This window comes from Pseudorca crassidens, chromosome 1, assembly GCF_039906515.1.
Source record: "Pseudorca crassidens isolate mPseCra1 chromosome 1, mPseCra1.hap1, whole genome shotgun sequence".
NCBI lineage: Eukaryota > Metazoa > Chordata > Mammalia > Artiodactyla > Delphinidae > Pseudorca > Pseudorca crassidens.
The window spans coordinates 123,300,800-123,322,319 of record NC_090296.1 but is presented as its reverse complement, the minus strand read 5'-3'; the positions used below and the strand labels follow the sequence as shown (position 1 = coordinate 123,322,319).

General features: G+C 38.3%; 1 protein-coding gene across 34 annotated transcripts in view; it reads right to left on the bottom strand.

Moving 5' to 3' along the window:
• The window catches only part of PEAK1 (pseudopodium enriched atypical kinase 1), a 295,689-nt gene that overhangs the window by 103,622 nt on the left and 170,547 nt on the right, over positions 1-21,520 (bottom strand). The gene's annotated exons all lie outside the window — the stretch shown is intronic.

The following is a 21,520-nucleotide window of genomic DNA, read 5'->3' as shown; positions in this document are numbered from 1 at the left end:
GTAGAAGGATGATATGCTCATATCTATATTTTAGCTTGAGATAAATCTATCTGTACTGTTTAAAATGAACTGCAATATAGAGAATGATGGGAGGTAGGGAGAGTAGTAAGGTAGCAGTTCCAGTAGTGCAGGTGGGAGGTAATGAGGTCTTAACTAGGCTACTGGCAGAGGGAATAGAAAGGAAGAAATAGAAATGAAATGATTTAGCAAATGACTTACTGATGACTCTAAAATTCATCAATAATCTGAATTACCACAAAAGAATAAATCTTCCTGTTATTAGGCAGGGAGTATCCCTTTCATTATTTATTTAATAGTGAGGACTACTATAAAAGCAAATCAATGTAAAATTACTCTTTAGATGTATGAGTCTGGTTCATCTGGTGAGCAACAGATAATTATAGACTGTAGTTATCTATATCAGATACCATATAGCAGGTATCCTTCTATCAGGATATACCTATATGGTGGGAAATGAAAACCAAACTTATTTCCCACACCCACAACCTAGTAGGGTGTAAAGCTGCCATTAATGCAAGCCCAGTTATAGGACTGTTCATACTACTGTCTCATCAATACTTCTATAACCAAAGAATCTGAACTGTAGACTGGAAAAGAACTAAAACCTCTTTTTGATTGATACTGCAAAAACAAAATTGACTTTCAAGCCATCATAGGTTCAATCCCCTGGTCAGGGAACTAAGATCCTACATGCCGTGAGAAGCAGCTCCCTGCACCCCCCCACCCCCCCCCAAAAGTAGAAGTCTTTTCAAGGGTGATAAGGCATACATAAAACATCCCCAAACATACAAAGAAACAAAGGTAAAAACAAAAATAAGCACATTAAATACATGTGTTTTGATCTTGCAATTTCTAAGAATTTATCTAAAGGAAGGCATGCTATGCTTTATGATTAACTTACATGCACAAACAATTTTCTATAGGATGTTCACTACAGTGTTATTTATGATAGGGAAATGAGAGACAACTTAAATATCCCATAATAGGGTATTGGTAACTTAAGAGAGTATGGCAATATGACAGAATATTATACAGTTAATGAAATAGAGATGGTTACTTAAAGACATTGAAAATAGTCTATAAAACATAACTAGGTTTAAAAAGTATACTACATCTAGAATAATCCCAGTTTTGCTAAAAACAATGCACATAAATCTAATAAAAAAGATTGAAAGACTAATAAATAAAATGTTAAATGAAAATGTATATATTCCAGATTTTCTACTACAAGCATATTTCACTCAACATCACTTTCATAATCTGAAAAAAATTACATTGAGTTACTAAAAAAGAGTCGCATATGCCCTTTACCCACATGCAATATACTCTAGATATTCTTGCTCTGATGGCTACACATAAATCTTCTGTTCTGTCACTGCAGTTCTGAATGAGTCTGGCAAAGATAATTCTGAATGTCTATCAATAGTCAGTCACCTGGGAGGGATTACATCAAACTGTTATGAGTTTGGGGACCCAAATGACCGCCCTCTATTGCGGACCAATACTAAAGTAAGACTATGTGTGTCGTAGGCAATATTTGTTCTCTAGAGGTGAGAGGCTAGTGCATTAACCAGGTTTTATATTAAATGTCTTCATCATTTGTGAGCAGCCAGATGGTTGGTAATATGTGTAGATATTTTGAAACATAGGCTGGCTGATTTCAATTAGCTTTGAAGTGAGACAAATGATAGTGCAGATCTAAGCCCAGGGGTACTGAGAGAATATTTTCTTTCAGATGAATACCCCAACCTAGAGTTCCCAATTATATAACAAAGCTAATGGGTTATCCTGGAACATGTGCTGTTAGAAAGAATCTCTGTTATGAAGCACCTAACTGGGCAAATAATTCATGCCCAGGGTCAGGAAAACCAGCTAATGTGAGGAAAGGGAAGTTTTTTTATAAAAAACCCAGTATAGTCTATATGCTTGTGTTTCAGAGTGCACTAAGGTTTGCGAGGGATTTCGACAGCAAATAAAAATACTTCTATGGGAAGGTGAAGTAGTTTTGGGCCAAATCAAAGGCTCTGCCTGAAAAGATTAGTAACTGAACAAATGTTGGCTTTTCCAGGCTTAGCATACAATGCCAATTTTATGTCATTTTCCTCAAGATGCCAGCTGTGCTGTTCCTGATGATTCTCCTCTCTACTATACTGAGAAAAAGGACACAGAAGAGTCCTTGAGAATGTCACTATGTGGGCATATCTTGGCCTCAAAAATTCAGACAAGTCAGGATAGAATGGAATTAATTCTCTTTTTCAAAATAGGCTGAGAATCTAAAATTTACTTTCATTTATGAATCATAGGGATCTAACGGTCATTGAGAAAAGTGATTTGACTCCAAGTCTCCCAAAGAAATCAAATGAGTTATCTTTTTTTTTTTTTTTTTTTGCGGTACGCGGGCCTCTCACTGCCGTGGCCTCTCCCGCCGCGGAGCACAGGCTGCGGACGCGCAGGCTCAGCGGCACATGGCTCACGGGCCAAGCCGCTCCGCGGCACGTGGGATCCTCCCGGACCGGGGCACGAACCCGCGTCCCCTGCATCGGCAGGCGGACCTTCAACCACTGCGCCACCAGGGAAGCCCCAAATGAGTTATCTTTTTAAAAACATAAAGTAAAACAGAAACATAAATAAAAATTAAACATAATTTTAACTTTTAATTTTCTTTCACAGGAAACAGTTCACTTTCTTTTTCCCTTCTTGTTAGCTACATTGCTAATGAAATCCCTGATGTTAAGCAAATTAAATGGTTTTTAATGCTTGTTTCATCCCATTCAGTGACTAAGATGCTTATTATTAACTGCTAAATGCATACCATACTATAGGTACTATACCAGGTACTTCATACACATTATTGCTAATCACTAACTATCCCAATGACCTTATGTAGGTAACTATTTTCAGTTTACAGACTAATGAATTGAGAGTCAAAGAAATTAAGTAACCTGACCAAGATCACACAGTCCAGGTCCCACTCCAAAACCCATGCCCTCTCCATATAACCATAATTAAATGGAAAGATCTCTGTTAGTCAATTGCTCTCAGTGACTCAATTATCTTACAATGAAGAAACAATGAAAGACCGCTATGGCTTGAGACAAAGCATGGAGTTTCCACTAATAAAGGGGCACATCTTCCAGATGCAATTTTCTTTCTCATAGGATAAATAACCATTCTGAAATAGTCTGAAGTGGCCAAATAAATGGCAAACAGCTAATCTTTTTTTTTTAATGCTTAATTTTTTTTTTTTTTTTTTTGGCCGCACCATGCAGCACGTGGGGAACTTAGTTCCCTGACCAGGGATCGAACCCATGCCCCCTCCAGTGGAAGCGTGCAGTCTTAACCATTGGACCGCCAGGGAAGTTCCCCAAACAGCCAATCTTATAGGCAAAAAGGCAAACACAGTAAGGAGACAGGAGCTACAAGGTAATAAGGGCAATTATTTAGACTCCTCCTACTCAAAATGTGGTCCAGTAACCTGCAGCATTGGTACACACATGCTGGCTTGTTAGAAATGCAGACTCTCAGGCCCCACTCCAGACCTACTAAATCAGTGTTTTAAAAGATCAGTATGTTCATGAAAGCTTGAGAAGCAACTGTTTTAATTATAATTAAGCTAGTAATGACTAAATGATGCTCAAAACTAGTCTGAAGGGGTAGAAATTAGCCTATGGCCAACAATACTTCCAGGAAAAAAACAAGTATTTTCATGCATTTCCATCATGTGATTAATTCTGTAAATTATGAACAGTAGCTTTACAGGCTCCGGACGCGCCGGCTCAGCGGCCATGGCTCACGGGCCCAGCCGCTCTGCGGCATGTGGGATCTTCCCGGACCGGGGCACGAATCCGTGTCCCCTGTATCGGCAGGCGGACTCTCAACCACTGCGCCACCAGGGAAGCCCCTGAACAGTAGCTTTTGCTTCACTTGCTAAGACCACTTTTGCAGCAAATTTTGAAGTCATTATTCCATTCTTTGATTCCTACCTGGTAAGAACTTAGTTTCATCTCTCACTTTTCGCCCACTCATTCTTAGAAAACATTCAAGTCTAAACAGAAAAGCAATAGCACGTGCCTAGTCAGAGTTTTACCTTAGATTGATGAGGGCCAAAGGGCCGTGATATGACCTACAGGAATGAAATGCATTTATAAGCAATAGCTGCCCTCACCTAAATTCAAGGTTCTCCTTATGATTTAACTATAGTAGCAAGCAACCTGGATATCACCCTACAAAACAGAATTTTCTCTATCAACGGTGGTCTCTAATACCATGGCTAACCGAAAGGATTTATGATTTGTCAAGACAAAAGATCTTGTAAAAATATCTTACTTCTCTTATACATCTAGCTGCTACCCAAACCATTAAGACTAGTGGGAAGAGTAAAATGCATCTGATTATAGAGAGAAGACAATTATAATTAAGTAATTGATTGAAAATAAAATTACCACTGTCCTGTTACATAAACTAAAACATAAAATTACTGAGGGATGCCTCTCCTCACTGAAAACAGGAGCTTCGTCAGACAGTTAAAAACAACCTGCTTGAAATAACTGACCAGATGACAATGTGTTAATTTTAAAGGGAGAACAATAGCCTCGCTTGAGAGATTTTTTTAAAACTTATTATTTACAATTGTTAGGTTTATAAAGTACTCATGTGGGACAACAATAAAGACTACCTCTGAGTTGAAATCTATGCCTTTGAGTATAATTTAAGGGAATTCTCTCTTAAACCAACATTCTTACTTTTTGTCAGGGTTATTCTTTATCATATATAAACATAAAAAATATCTGAGTCAAAATCCTCAAAAAGCTTAAAAATTAGGTAGAATATTGTTTTTTTCTACTTTAACTCCAAGAATCTCTCTAACCAAAGAAAAACAAATTCAGACAGCGATACTGAGACACTATGTGGTTTCTAATTCCAGATTCTTCTACTTCATCATAATCTTATAAATCTAACATTCTTATACCCTAAACAAAAAGGACTGAAAAAGACTAGTGTCACCCAGATAATACCATAAAAACAAGAAAAGATTAGTAATACAATTCAATGTTTAAATTATAATAAAAGTTTCTTAATTGGTTTTCACTAATACAGCGTTCTTTTGTCTGATGGTGCCTTCTGTCTTTGCTTCTTTTCTCCTTCAACAGGATTGTTGACCTTGCTTAAAAGAGGGCTGATTTGTCTCTGACTTATCAGATGGTAAAAGTCTGCCTAATTTGAGTAAGCTCTTAAAAAAATGCTGCTTTAGAAAGGTCAATTAGTTCTAAACAAAGGCATTCAGTTCAGTAAGCATCTCCTATAGAGACAGGTCCTACAGGGATAAGCCAATATTTCCTGTTGTGCTCTAGTGTATAAAGGGGCAAAGGAAGCTGTAAGTGAATGCACACATTACCAGCTGGAGTCCCCAGAGTTTATAATTTCTGACAGCACTTACAGGAGATTTCCACTGAGCTGCTACACCAGCATTTTCTAAGATTTTGCTGAATTATGCCATTTGTAGGGAGAGGGGTGTTTAAAGACACATCCAATCCATCACAAAATCTGGATGTTTTTTCCTCCACAGTGATTTCTGGTCTTGCCCATCTATTTCCACTTCTACAGTTGCACCATTCATGTTTACAGTGTTCTGGCATCTTCTGAGCTGGTGTCTTTGCCTCTAGGCCCTCTCACTCCATCCATATACACTCATTAAAATAATGTTCCTCAACTAATTTAATCATGTAACTTGTCTGTTCAGAAAATAACCATGACTTCCTGTTTCTCAGGGCACTGAACCCAAACTTCTTAACTTGGGTCTCAAAACCCTCCACACTTCAAATCAATTACTATCTCCACTTTAAAGATGAAGCACTTTGAGATATTGACCAGGGTCACACAGTTAGTAGAGGAGTTGGGATTTCAGCCCAGGCTATCTGGTTTCAAAGTTTATGCTCTCAAGCATTATACTACATTACCCCTGTTAAGAGTCTGGTGTGTGATGTTACCTTGCAATTGCCTTTATGGGTCTCTGGATAGTTCCCCCACTACATTATTCTCTGAGACAGTCCACTTCTTTGATATGTTCACACAAAGGCTATACAAAGTAGACAACTTAATGTTTCATTGACTGGTGTTACACTAGGATGATTGTTCAGGTCTCTGAATGTATAAGGTGGTTAAAATGGTTTTTGTCTATTCATAACCTCATCTGCTAAAGGGTTTGTGCATTTCCTTGTCTAACAATAGCTGCGGTTTTAAATTCTCCTATATGCTGTTCTGGTCTAGAAATATGCAATGGTGCAATCTCAGCAGAGGTTTATGAAGAAAAAATCAAATAACTAATGGAAGACCAGTCCTGATGTGTTAAAGGTAATCCTAGAAATAAAACAAGTAGGAAGGCTACATCAAGCATGATGTTATGTAATCTCTAGCACTTGCAACGCTTAAATTCGAAATAACATTTAATACACTGTTTTCTATATATGATGAAGCCAACAAAGTAAATAAAGGGGGAGCCCTTGCTGAGAAGGCATTGTGAATATACATTTCATGAGAGAAATCAGCTACCCATAGCCTTGTTAAATCCTATGTAAAGTTTGTGTAAATTAAATATTCATGCTTAGCATTGTGCTCTAAGTATTTGATCAATCCTTAACTAAGAAATAAAGAAGGAAATCAATACTTTCCTTTTAATTCTGTCGAGTTTGCAGCAACTGAAAATAAAAGGATATGTGGGTGATATTATACAGACAGAAAGACCATAACCAGGAACAGAAGAGTCTCTCTCCTCTTCTTTCTCTTGTAGTTTTTCACCATTATCAGTTAAATTTACCTGAGATGTTTCAAAAGAAATCTGAAACATTATCATTTACAAATCTACAGAGATTAACCATATAAACATATATGATAGAGTTGCCAATATAAAGAATTAAGCATCCATATGTTCTTTCATTAACAAAAACCCATTGTTCTAAGGTTTTGGAACTAACAAGTTTATGTCCCAAGTTCAGGATATACCAATAGGCCTGTTTTTATTTTTTTTTAATTTTTTTTTCAAGTGCAACTTATTTATTTTTTAACATCTTTATTGGAGTATAACTGCTTTACAATGTTGTATTAGTTTCTGCTGTATAACAAAGTGAATCAGCTATATGTATACATATATCCCCATATACCCTCCCTCTTGTGTCTCCCTCCCACCCTTTCTATCCCACCCCTCTAGGTGGTCACAAAGCACGGAGCTGATCTCCCTGTGCTACGCAGCTGCTTCCCATTAGCTATCTATCTATTTTACATTGGTAGTGTATATATGTCAATGCTACTCTCTCACTTCGTCCCAGCTTACCTTTCCCCCTCCCCGTGTCCTCAAGTCCATTCTCTACCTGTGTCTTTATTCCTGTCCTGCCCCTAAGCTTGTCAGAACCTTTTTTTTTTTTTTAAGATTTCATATATATGTGTGTTAGCATACGGTATTCGTTCTTCTCTTTCTGACTTACTTCACTCTGTATGACAGACTCTAGGTCCATCCATCTCACTACAAATAGTTCAATTTCGTTTCTTTTTATGGCTGAGTAATATTCCATTGTATGTATGTGCCACATCTTCTTTAGCCATTCATCTGTCGATGGACACTTAGGTTGCTTCCATGTCCTGGCTATCGTAAATAGTTAGGCCTGTTTTTAAAATAAGACAATGAATAACTTTGAAACTAGATCCACAGATAATTAGCTACTCCAGAGGATGCTAAGGAAACTGAAAGCCAAGATGACACCTACTTTCTCTATTATTTTCAGAGTAGTCTGAATGCAAACTTGGAGGAAAGTTCAAAGCCCAAAGTAAATCTGTCTAATTAAAAGACAGTTGGAGGAAGTTCTGCATAAATATGTTTCTGGATGTAGAAAAGAGCTATTGTGAGAAAAACCTCACTCTTTATAAGTCAACATGAAAACTGAGGATAACTTCACACTACTAGAATAACAATACTAGCTATCACTTACTGTCAAGAACTTTTATTATCTCCTTTAATCCCCCCAACTACTGTATTACCATTCCTATTTTATAGACAAGGAAATTGAAGCTCAGAGAAATTAAGTAACTTGGTCATAGACCTAGGTCTTGGTTCACACAACTAGATTGTGGTAGACCTGGACTCTGGACTCAGATGTATCTAAGTCTAAAGTCTATGCTTCTTTCTATTTTACTATACTTCAGAAGTTCTCAACCTTTAGTGCCTGTCATAATCATCTGGGATCTTTTTCAAAACACAGATGCATGGGATACATCCCCATAGATCCTAAACCAGCAGGTCTGAGATGGCACCGAAATATCTTTATTTTTTTAAAATGTAGTTCAGGTGCTTCTGATGTATATCAAAAGACTAGACTGGAAAAAAAAAAAGGCAATCTAGAAGTAAATTCTTTGTCATTTTGTAATACCTGTTTTTCAGCATATTTACCTTTCTAATCATATGTTTTGTAGGCATCCATTAAATCATCTTGTTTCCTATCAGTATGCTATCCCTAAGCAAATAAGGAGGTTGGAGTAGTATAACTGATACAAAGGCCCATTTACTATAGGAGGAACATCAAATAGGCATTGACCATTTTCCACAAATAATCTAAAAAATGGACAATATACAGACAGTAGAGGTAGAAGTTAGAGAAATACTGTTCTAATATCTTAATATAGCACACATTTTGGATTATACAGAAAAGGATAAAACCTTATAAATAAACAGAAAATAACAATTTAATTCTGGGCTTAATCTTCAGAATCTTACAATTTGTAGAAATGAAATTTAAATATTTTATATACAACCATCTCCAAAATGTTTTCTGCTATTTTTCTGTAGAGAATAAGAAAAAAAAATCCCACAGGTTAATACTTTTTCTGGTAAATACAGATTTCTCTTAAGAAAATAAGCTAATATTTTATATACATCATTATTTTATCCATTCATTTTTACTGAGTACTTACAACATACAAGGCATTTTACTACTTCTAATTTTTTACCAGTTGCATTCTAATACCACATAAAGTGGTATGCTTTTATCATTTCTGAACTTGTACTTCTAACTGGACTCAAAAAATATAGGGTGGTTACCAGGCCTATTCTGTGTCTATATGGGTTCTCAAAGGACCTGAGTTCACAATAAGGTCATGTTAGATAACCTGCTTTGGCCTGCAACTTTTCCAGAGCTTCTGATGCAGGACTTCACTGAACAAAGTTTGACTTGCAAAAACCCTCACAGGTTGCTTGATCCATACTCCTCATCAGGCAGATGAAGATACTAAGATGAAGAGAGGGAGAAGAAGTGGATTAAAATATCATACATCTGGCCAAACCTGCTGCTCTTTCACAGTCTAGCACCAACCTTGAGAGGTGGGTAGGTCTCAGGCAGCGATGCATTGTGACTTTTATGGGCCCTGGACACTTTGTTTATCTAAGTCTTTGTCCTTCATAAAAAAAATGAAAAATCACATGTTATGGCTGTTTTGGTATGAGGACAAATATATTAATGTCATTTGTTAAAACGTTTTGTTCATTTTTTCCTTCTCATTTTAAAAGATTTTAAACATTTTCATGAGCCCCTAAAAGTACTGAGGGCCCTTGGGCACTAATGGATAAAATGGCCCTGGTTTTAGATGACCCATTTGACAGTCGAAACCAGCTTTACTCTCCTCCAAGAGACATGGTTCTGCCACGGGGGACTATCCATGTGGCTTCTCTATCGCTCAGAATGTACCAGCCACAGAAAACTCAGCCTTTTACCAGGCTATTCCAGTGATTCTCATTCCAGCAGCTCTTCAGAACCTACCTCCTCATTCTAAACCAGGCAGTCCCCTACAAAACCGTTCTGAGAGAGTGTGGAGTACTCAACAGAGATCAGCTGCCAGGCCTCTGGGAATGAAAACCATCTTCAGAGTCCCACATGCATTTGAAAGGAATATTAGGCAGATCACTTCATTGAGATTTACGGTATTTCACAACATGGCTGGTTATCACGCACAGAGACACCTTTACTCTGAGAACAGGTACGTGCATTTTCTAGATTAGATAAGATTTTGTTTCCAGTATATTCACTATGTGAAAAGGCTATATCATTCATAAAATGGAGAAAGTTGTAACTCTATTGTAACCAGGGAAAATCAAAGACTATCAAATCTCCCAATATTTACCCACTTTAAGAAAACTGCCATTTAAAAATGGAATTTATCATTCTCATAGCACCTGCTCTGATTGGTTTTACTTTAGGGTCCTCAGGTATGAGGCCTAACTCAAGTCCTATCTTCCTCTGCAGTAACTCAACATTGATCACCGCTCTCATGGTCAGAGGTATTTGACTCTTGACCCCTTTTGTCACATATGTTATTTTTCTTTAGCTATTTCTGATTCTTTAATTCAACATACATTATTTTGTGACTACTAAATGCCAGGTATGACATGGTGTATACAAAGGTCAGTAAAATAAGACACTACTCTTGAGGAGCTAATTTCAAGTAAGGGGGAGAATAATATAAAATATATTAATATTTAAAACAGGGCAATATAAGTGTCACTATAGGGAATTTATTGGATGAAGGAAGTGTCTGGAAAGATATCATGCAGGTGATAGCATTTGAGATGAGTGTGTTAATGAGGAAAGATTACCCAGAATTGGAAATGAGGTGGAAGAGAAACAGTACAGCAAAGACACAAAACAGCAAAGTGTCCAATATATTTATAAAACAATAATTTGTTTTACAACAGGCAGTACTAGTATTAAGAAGTGAAAAGCAAAATTAGGGGTGAAATATAAACAACTAAAAGGCATACTAACATCTGGGACCTCATTTTGTATTTTGTTTGTTTTGTTTTTTTTTTTTTTTTGCGGTACGCAGGCCTCTCACTGTTGTGGCCTCTCCCGTTGCGAAGCACGGGCTCCGGACACACAGGCTCAGCGGCCATGGCCCACGGGCCTAGCCGCCCTGCGGCATGTAAGATCCTCCTGGACTGGGGCACGAACCCGCGTCCCCTGCATCGGCAGGCGGATATCTCAACCACTGCGCCACCAGGGAAGCTCTGTTTGTATTCTTAAAGCCCAGCCTAGTGCTGGCCATTTATAACACCTGGTAATTGATTTAAGCTGCTAGAAAAAGCATCAACAATGTACATAATAAGGCGTCACCTGTCCAAAAGCATCTAATAATTACAGTAAATATACAATGACATAAGGCACTTGGAAAAAAATGCCCCCATTGGGGGCAATCATTCTAACCTTTCTTTTAATAAAATTTGATAGTTTGAAATATTCCAATAGGCCCCACTAATTTCATGACATTTCCTTCACTGAAGCTCAGAAATAAACTATGTGAAAAACTACATATGCACGTTTCAATAAAAAAGAATGTCCAGTGGTTTAGCCTACTCAGTCCACTTTTCATCAAGTCTTCCGAGACAGGTGAAATTTAATTTAATAAAGGAAAACTGCAATGGTTTACAAAGCAAAGGGAGGCAGCTAAAACTAAAGACAAAGTTTTACTGAGAACAATTTGCAATTGGATAATTAGGTATAACACAGGGAATTAAAGATGGCATCTTCAATTTGAGAAACTGCCCAGATTAAACTAAAATTCAGAATTTTCTTGCAGTAAAAAAAAGTTTATTTTCAGATGTGGGCAAAATATTGTAATTACAATACACAAATAGATTCAAAATTCCAGAAATCCATAAATGGAAGTTAACTATTTGAGCAATATAATTATTTTACATGAAAAATTATAATGCATGCAGGTACAACATAATAGCTGTTCAATTAACAATACGTTTTAAAAGCTAAATTTGTAATAAAACAATGTTATACTCATTTTCTCTGACAGTTAATCTAGTTACTTCTAAAGTCTTGATGATTAATATCTTCTAACACACATGTATAAATTCACTTTTTCTTACAAGCACCTCTGCCTATATTTAAATAGATATACTGTGAAAGTTGAACAAAAACAGATATTTGCTCTAAGACTACCATTACGACTCAAAACTATTGTCAACGTTTCTTCAAGAGTGGCCCACATTCCACGTGAATCATATCACACCTGGGATGTTTGCTCGAAATGCAGATCTTTATTCCAACAATTCTTGGATCGAACCAAGATACAAAATCATTGCCCTTATTGTTGTAATGAGCATTCTTATTTCCCTCTTACTTGGAATAAATTCCACGAACAATTATGTTTTCCACTTTGCAAACACTCTCTTGTCCTTTCTTCCCCTTCTCTACTAGTAAAATGCCAATTCAACCCTTTAAGCCTGCTTCTGAGTCGATGAACAGCACCAGAGAAAAACCACACCACTGTGCTGACTGTATTCACTTAAAATGTATTACTATATTACTACAGGTCTCAAATGGGGACTTAACACTGTCAGAAACAGAATTCAAATCAGTTCTTTCTATACGCTTACTTTGCCACTCTGAGATAACTATTTCACAATTTTTCTTGTCTCCTCCAATCTCTGATATCCTTTTCCCAGGTCACTTATTACTGATGACCCTGCCTCATACTTGAGTGGGAAAATAGATCCAAACAGATGAATTTTATCTCATCTTCCCATTAATTCTACCAACCTGATTTCATACACTTTACCTTCATTGCCCTTACAATGGAAGAAGTGCTTTTGTCCCTCTTTAAGTCCAACCCTTCCAGCTGTGGTCAGAATCTCACCCATCTGTGACTCTCAAGGACTGTTCCTGCAATATCTTTTCTCTTCTGCATCATCAATTTCTTCATTCCAGATAATTCCCACGGGATATGAATATATATTAATCCATTCATTTTAAAAAACAAAACTTTCCCTGCACTCATGTCTCCCTCTAGGTACTGCTGCATTACTTCATTACCTTCCACAACAAAACTGCTCAAGAAGAGTACCCTTTCCATACAAATTTAAAAATTTTTTCTAGTTCTGTGAAAAATGCCATTGGTAATGTGATAGGGATTGCACTAAATCTGAAGATTGTCTTGAAGAGTACAGTCATTTTAACAATATTGATTCTTCCAATTCAGGAACACAGTATACATCTCCATCTGTTTGTGTCATCTTCAATTTCTTTCACCAGTCTCTTATAGTTTTCAGAGTACAGGTCTTTTGCCTCCTTCAGTAGGTTTATTCCTAGTATTTTATTCTTTTTGATGTGATGGTAAATGGGAATGATTCCTTAACTTCTCCTTCTATCTTTCATTGCTCGTGTATAGAAATGCAACAGATTTCTATGTATTAATTTTGTATCCTGCAACTTTACCAAATTCATTGATGAGCTCTAGTAGTTTTCTGGTAGCATCTTTAGGATTTTCTATGTATAGTATCACATCATCTGCAAACAGTGACAGTTTTACTTCTTCTTTTCCAATTTGGATTCCTTTTATTTCTTTTTCTTCTCTGATTGCTGTGGCTAGGACTTCGAATAGTATGTTGAATACGAGTGGCAAGAGTGGGCATCCTTGTCTTGCTCCTGAGCTTAGAGAATATACTTTCAGCTTTTCACCATTGAGTATGATGTTAGCCTTGGGTTTGTCATATATGGCCTTTATTACTTGATGTATGTTCCCTCTATGTCTACTTTCTGGACAGTTTTTATCATAAATGGATGTTGAATTTGATCAAAAAGTTTTCCTGCATCTACTGATATGACCATATGGTTTTTATTCTTCAATTTCTTAATGTGGTGTATCACACTGATTGATTTGTGGATACTGAATAATCCTTGCATCCCTGGGATAAGTCCCACTTGATCATGGTGTATAATCCTGTTAATGTAATTTTTAAATTTGTATGGAATCACAAAGGACCTTGAATAGCCAAAGCAATCTTGAGAAAGACAAATGAAGCTGGAGGAATCAGACTCCCTGACTTCAGGCTATACTACCAAGCTACAGTAATCAAAACAGTATAGTACTGGCACAAAAACACACATATAGATCAATGGAACAGGATAGAAAGCCCAGAAATAAACCTACACACCTATGGTCAATTAATTTACAATAAAGGAGGCAAGAATATATTAATACAAGAGAGAAAAGACAGTCTCTTCAATAAGTGGTGCTGGGAAAACTGGACAGCTACATGTAAAAGAATGAAATTAGAACATTCTCTAACACCATATACAAAAATAAACTCAAAATGGATTAAAGACCTAAATGTAAGACTGGATACTATAAAACTCCTAGAGGAATACATAGGCAGAACACTCTTTGACATAAATCACAGCAATATCTTTTTGGATCTGTCTCCTAGAGTAATGGAAATAAAAACAAAAATAAACAAATGGGACCTAATTAACCTTAAAAGCTTTTGTACAACAAAAGAAACTACAAACAAAATGAAAAGGCAACCTACAGAATGGGAGAAAATATTTGCAAATGATGTGACCAAGAAGGCATTAATTTCCAAAATATACAAACAGCTCATACAGCTCAATATCAAAAAAACAAACCAATCAAAAAATGGGCAGAATATCTAAACAGACATTTCTCCAAAGAAGACATACAGATGGCCAAGAGGCAGATGAAAACATGCTCAACAGTGCTAATTATTAGAGAAATGCAAATCAAAACTACAACGAGGTATCCCCTCACACTAGTCAGAATGGCCATCATCAAAAAGTCTACAAATAGACTGAACTACCCTGGAGCCCAAGGGGAGGGCGGCCTCACTGAGGCTGCCGGCTCTGGAGGGGCCCCACCAGCTGAAGCCACGACAGTCCTTGGGACTGCAGACCAGGAGTTGCCAGTCTGCCACATGCTAAAGAAGAGGATGTGTCACCAATACCTGCCATTGGAATTTCTCCCCGGGCAGAGAGTGAGTACAACTTGGAGGAGCTTCAAGATGGCGGAAGAGTAAGGCACGGAGATCACCTTCCGCTCTGCAAATACATCAGAAATACATCTACACGTGGAACAACTCCTACAGAACACCTACTGAACGCTGGCAGAAGACCTCAGACCTCCCAAAAGGCAAGAAACTCCCCACGTACCTGGGTAGGGTAAAAGGAAAAAAGAAAAAAACAGAGACAAAGAATAGGGACGGGACCTGCACCAGTGGGAGGGAGCTGTGAAGGAGGAAAGGTTTCCACACGCTAGGAAGCCCCCCTTCGCGGGCGGAGACTGCTGGTGGCAGAGGGGGTGAAGCTTCGGAGCCATGGAGGAGAGTGCAGCAACAGGGGTGCAGAGGGCAAAGCGGAGAGATTCCCACACAGAGGATTGGTGCAGACCAGCACTCACCAGCCTGAGAGGCTTGTCTGCTCACCCACCGGGGCCGGTGGGGGCTGGGAACTAAGGCTCTGGCTTCGGAGGTCAGACCCCAGGGAGAGGACTGAGGTTGGCTGCGTAAACACAGTCTGAAGGGGGCTCGTGCGCCACAGCTAGCCGGGAGGGAGTCTGGGAAAAAGTCTGGATCTACCAAAGAGACAAAAGACATTTTCATGCCTCTTTGTTTCCTGGTGTGGGAGGAGAGGGGATTAAGAGGGCCGCTTAAAAGAGCTCCAGAAATGGGCATGAACCGCGGCTATCAGCGCGGACCCAGAAACGGGCATGGGACGCTAAGACTGCTGCTGCAGCCACCAAGAAGCCTGTGTGCAAGCACAGGTCACAGTTCACACCTCCCCTCCCGGGAGCCTGTGCATCCCGCCACTGCCAGGGTCCCGTGATCCAGGGACAACTTCCCCGGGAGAACACACAGCGCGCCTCAGGCTGGTGCAACATCACGCTGGCCTCTGCCGCCGCAGGTTCGCCCTGCATCTGTACCTCACCCTTCCCTCGGCCTGAGTGAGCCAGAGCCCCCGAATCAGCTGCTACTTTAACCGCGTCCTGTCTGAGCGAAGAACAGATGCCCTCAGGCGACCTACATGCAGAGGCGGGGCCAAATCCAAAGCTGAACCCAAGGAGCTGTGCAAAGAAGAGAAAGGGAAATTTCTCCCAGCAGCCTCAGGAGCAGCGGATTAAATTTCCACAATCAACTTGATGTACCCTGCATCTGTGGAATACCTGAATAGACAACGAATCATCCCAAATTGAGGAGGTGGACTTAGGGAGCAAAGATACATATTTTTTATTCCCCTTTTTCTCTTTTTGTGAGTGTGTATGTGTATGCTTCTGTGTGTGATTTTGTCTGTATAGCTTTGCTTTTACCATTTGTCCTAGGGTTCTGTCGGTCCGTTTTTTGTTGGGTTTTTTTTTAACTTAAAAATTTATTTTTATCTTAATAATTATTTTTTATTCTAATAACTTTATTTTATTTTATCTTCTTCTTTCTTTCTTTCTGTTTTTCTCCCTTTTATTTTGAGCCATGTGGAGGACAGGCTCTTGGTGCTACAGCCAGGAGTCAGGGCTGTGCCACTGAGGTAGGGGAGCCAAGTTCAGGACACTGGTCCACAAGAGACCTCCCAGCTCCATGTAATATCAAACGGCGAAAATCTCCAAGAGGTCTCCATCTCAATGCCAAGACCCAGCTCCACTCAACGACCAGCAAGCTACAGTGCAGGGCACCCTATGCCAAACAACTAGCAACACAGGAACACAACCCCATCCATTAGCACAGAGGCTGCCTAAAATCATAATAAGGCCACAGACATGCCAAACCACACCTACAGACGTGGACCTGCCCACCAGAAAGAAAAGATCCAGCTTCATCCACCAGAACACAGGCCCTAGTCCCCTCCACCAGGAAGGCTACACAACCCACTAAATCAACATTAGACACTGGGGACAGACACCAAAAACAATGGAAACTACGAACCTGCAGCCTGCGAAAAGGAGACCCCAAACACAGTAAGTTAAGCAAAATGAGAAGACAGAGAAACACACAGCAGATGAAGGAGCAAGGTAAAAACCCATCAGACCAAACAAGTGAAGAGGAAATAGGCAGTCTACCTGAAAAAGACTTCAGAATAATGATAGTAAAGATGATCCAAAATCTTAGAAACAGAATGGAGAACATACAAGAAATGTTTAACAAGGACGTAGAAGAACTAAGGAGCAAACAAACAGAGATGAACAACACAATAAATGAAATTAAAAATTATCTAGAAGGGATCAAGAGCAGAATAACTGAGGTAGAAGAATGGATAAGTGACCTGGAAGTTAAAATAGTGGAAATAACTACTGCAGAGCAGAATAAAGAAATAAGAATGAAAAGAATTGAGGACAGTCTCAGAGACCTCTGGGACAACATTAAATGCACCAGCATTCGAATTATAGGGGTCCCAGAAGAAGAAGAGAAAAAGGAACTGAGAAAATAGAGATTATAGTTGAAAACTTCCCTAACATAGGAAAGGAAATAGTTAATCAAGTCCAGGAAGCACAGAGAGTCCCATACAGGATAAATCCAAGGCAAAACACGCCAAGACACATATTAATCAAACTATCAAAAATTAAATACAAAGAAAGAATATTAAAAGCAGCAAGGGAAAAAAAACAAATAACACACAAGGGAATCCCCATTAGGTAACAGCTGATCTTTCAGCAGAAACTCTGCAAGCCAGAAGGGAGTGGCAGGACATATTTAAAGTGATGAAAGAGAAAAAACCTACAACCAAGATGACTCTACCCAGCAAGGATCTCATTCAGATTTGATGGAGAAATTAAAAGCTTTACAGGCAAGCAACAGCTAAGAGAATTCAGCACCACCAAACCAGCTTTACAACAAATGCTAAAGGAACTTCCCTAGGCAGGAAACACAAGAGAAGGAAAAGACCTACACTAATAAACCCAAAACAATTAAGAAAATGGTAAAAGGAACATACATATCAATAATTACCTTAAATGTAAATGGATTAAATGCTCCAACCAAAAGACACAGACTGGCTGAATGGATACAGAAACAAGTCCCATATATATGCCAGCTACAAGAGACCCGCTTCAGACCAAAGGACACATATGGACTGAAAGTGAGGGGATGGAAAGAGATATTCCATGCAAATGTAAATCAAAAGAAAGCTGGAGTAGCAATTCTCATATCAGAGAAAAGAGACTTTAAAATAAAGACTATTACAAGAGACGAAGAAGGACACTGCATAATGATCAAGGGATCAATCCAAGAAGAAGATATAACAATTGTAAATACGTATTCACCCAACATAGGAGCACCTCAATACATAAGGCAAATACTAACAGCCATAAGAGGTGAAATCGACAGTAACACAATCACATTAGGGGACTTCAAAACCCCACTTTCACCAATGGACAGATCATCCAAAATGAAAATAAATAAGAAAACACAAGCTTTTTTATTTTTTTAATTTTTATTTATTTATTTATTTTGCTGTACGCAGGCCTTGCACTGTTTTGGCCTCTCCCGTTGCGGAGCACAGGCTCCGGACGCGCAGCCCCAGTGGACATGGCTCATGGGCCCAGCCGCTCCACGGCATGTGGGATCTTCCCAGAACGGGGCACAAACCCGTGTCCCCTGCATCGGCAGGCAGACTCTCAACCACTGCGCCACTGGGGAAGCCCAGGAAACACAAGCTTTAAATGATACATTAAACAAGATGGACTTAATTGATATTTATAGGACATTCAACCCAAAACAACAGAATATACATTCTTCTCAAGTGCTCATGGAACATTCACCAGGGTAGATCATATCTTGGGTCACAAATCAAGCCCTGGTAAATTTAAAAAAATTGAAATCATATCAAGTATCTTTTCCGACCACAACACCATGAGACTAGATATCAATTATAGGGAAAAATCTGTAAGAAATACAAACACATGGAGGCTAAACAACACACTACTTAAAAACGGAGAGATCACTGAAGAAATCAAAGAGGAAATCAAAAAATACCTAGAAACAAATGACAATGAAAACACAACAACCCAAAACCTATGGGATGCAGCAAAAGCAGTTCTAAGAGGGAAGTTTATAGCTATACAAGGCTACCTTAAGAAACAAGAAACATCTCAAATAAACAACCTAACCTTACACCTAAAGCAATTAGAGAAAGAAGAACAAAAAACCCCCAAAGTTAGCAGAAGGAATGCAATCATAAAGATCAGATCAGAAATAAATGAAAAAGAAATGAAGGAAACAAGAGCAAAGATCAATAAAACTAAAAGCTGGTTCTTTGAGAAGATAAACAATATTGATAAACCATTAGCCAGACTCATCAAGAAAAAAAGGGAGAAGACTCAAATCAATAGAATTAGAAATGAAAAAGGAGAAGTAACAACTAACACTGCAGAAATACAAAGGATCATGAGAGATTACTACAAGCAACTACATGCCAATAAAATGGACAACCTGGAAGAAATGGACAAATGCTTAAAAATGCACAACCTTCCAAGACTGAACCAGGAAAAAATAGAAAATATGAACAAACCAATCCAAGCAGTGAAATTGAAACTGTGATTAAAAATCTTCCAAGAAACAAAAGCGCAGGACCAGATGGCTTCACAGGCAAATTCTATCAAACATTTAGAGAAGAGCAAACACCTATCCTTCTCAAACTCTTCCAAAATATAGCAGAGGGAGGAACACTCCCAAACTCATTCTACAAGGCCACCATCACTCTGATACCAAAAGCAGACAAAGATGTAACAAAGAAAGAAAACTACAGGCCAATATCACTGATGAACATAGATGCAAAAATCCTCAACAAAATACTAGCAAACAGAATCCAACAGCACATTAAAGGATCATACATTATGAACAAGTGGGGTTTATCCCAGTAATGCAAGGATTCTTCAATATACGCAAATCAATCAACGTGATACACCATATTAACAAATTGAAGGAGAAAAACCATATGATCATCTCTATAGATGCAGAGAAAGCTTTCAACAAAATTCAACACCACTTTATGATAAAAACCCTTCAGAGAGTAGGCATAGAGGGAACTTTCCTCAACATAATAAAGGCCATATATGACAAACCCACAGCCAACATCGTCCTCAATGGTGAAAAACTGAAACCATTTCCACTAAGATCAGGAACAAGACAGGTTGCCCACTCTCACCACTATTATTCAACATAGTTTTGGAAGTTTTAGCCACAGCAATCAGAGAAGAAAAAGAAATAAAAGGAATCCAAATTGGAAAAGAAGAAGTAAAACTGTCACTGTTTGCAGATGACATGATACTATACATAGAGAATCCTAAAGATGCTACCAGAAAACTACTAGAGCTAATCAATGAATTTGGAAATGTAGCAGGATACAAAATTAATGCACAGAAATCTCTTGCATTCCTATACACTAATGATGAAAAATCTGAAAGTGAAATTAAGAAAACACTCCCATTTACAATTGCAACAAAAAGAATACAATATCTAGGAATAAACCTACCTAAGGAGACAGACGACCTGTATGCAGAAAACTATAAGACACTGATGAAAGAAATTAAAGATGATACAAATAGATGGAGAGATATACCATGTTCTTGGATTGGAAGAATCAACATTGTGAAAATGACTCTACTACCCAAAGCAATCTACAGATTCAATGCAATCCCTATCAAACTACCACTGGCATTTTTCACAGAACTAGAACTAAAAATTTCACAATTTGTATGGAAACACAAAAGACCCTGAATAGCCAAAGCAATCCTGAGAAAGAAAAACGGAGCTGGAGGAATCAGGCTCCCTGACTTTAGACTATACTACAAAGCTACAGTAATCAAGACAGTATGGTACTGGCACGAAAACAGAAATATAGATAAATGAAATAGGATACAAAGCCCAGAGATAAACCCACGCACATATGGTCACCTTATCTTTGATAAAGGAGGCAAGAATATACAGTGGAGAAAAGACAGCCTCTTCAATAAGTGGTGCTGGGAAAACTGGACAGCTTCACGTAAATGAATGAAATTAGACACTCCCTAATACCACACACACAAAAGAACTCCAAATGGATTAAAGACCTAAATGTAAGGCCAGACACCATCAAACTCTTAGAGGAAAACATAGGCAGAACACTCTACGACATAAATCACTGCAAGATCCTTTGTGACCCACCTCCTAGAGAAATGGAAATAAAAACAGAAATAAACAAACGGGACCTAATGAAACTTAAAAGCTTTTGCACAGCAAATGAAACCATAAACAAGACAAAAAGACAACCCTCAGAATGGGAGAAAATATTTGCACATGAAGCAACTGACAAAGGATTTATCTCCAAAACGTACAAGCAACTCATGCAGCTCAATATCAAAAAAAATATAACCCAATCCACAAATGGCCAGAAGACCTAAATAGCCATTTCTCCAAAGAAGATATACAGATTGCCAACAAACACATGAAAGAATGCTCAACATCATTAATCATTAGAGAAATGCAAATCAAAACTAAAATGAGATATCATCTCACACCAGTCAGAATGGCCATCATCAAAAAATCTACAAACAATAAATGCTGGAGAAGGTGTGGAGAAAAGGGAACCCTCTTGCACTGTTGGTGGGAATGTAAATGGACATAGCCACTATGGAGAACAGTATGGAGTTTCCTTAAAAAACTAAAAAGAGAACTACCATACGACCCAGCAATCCT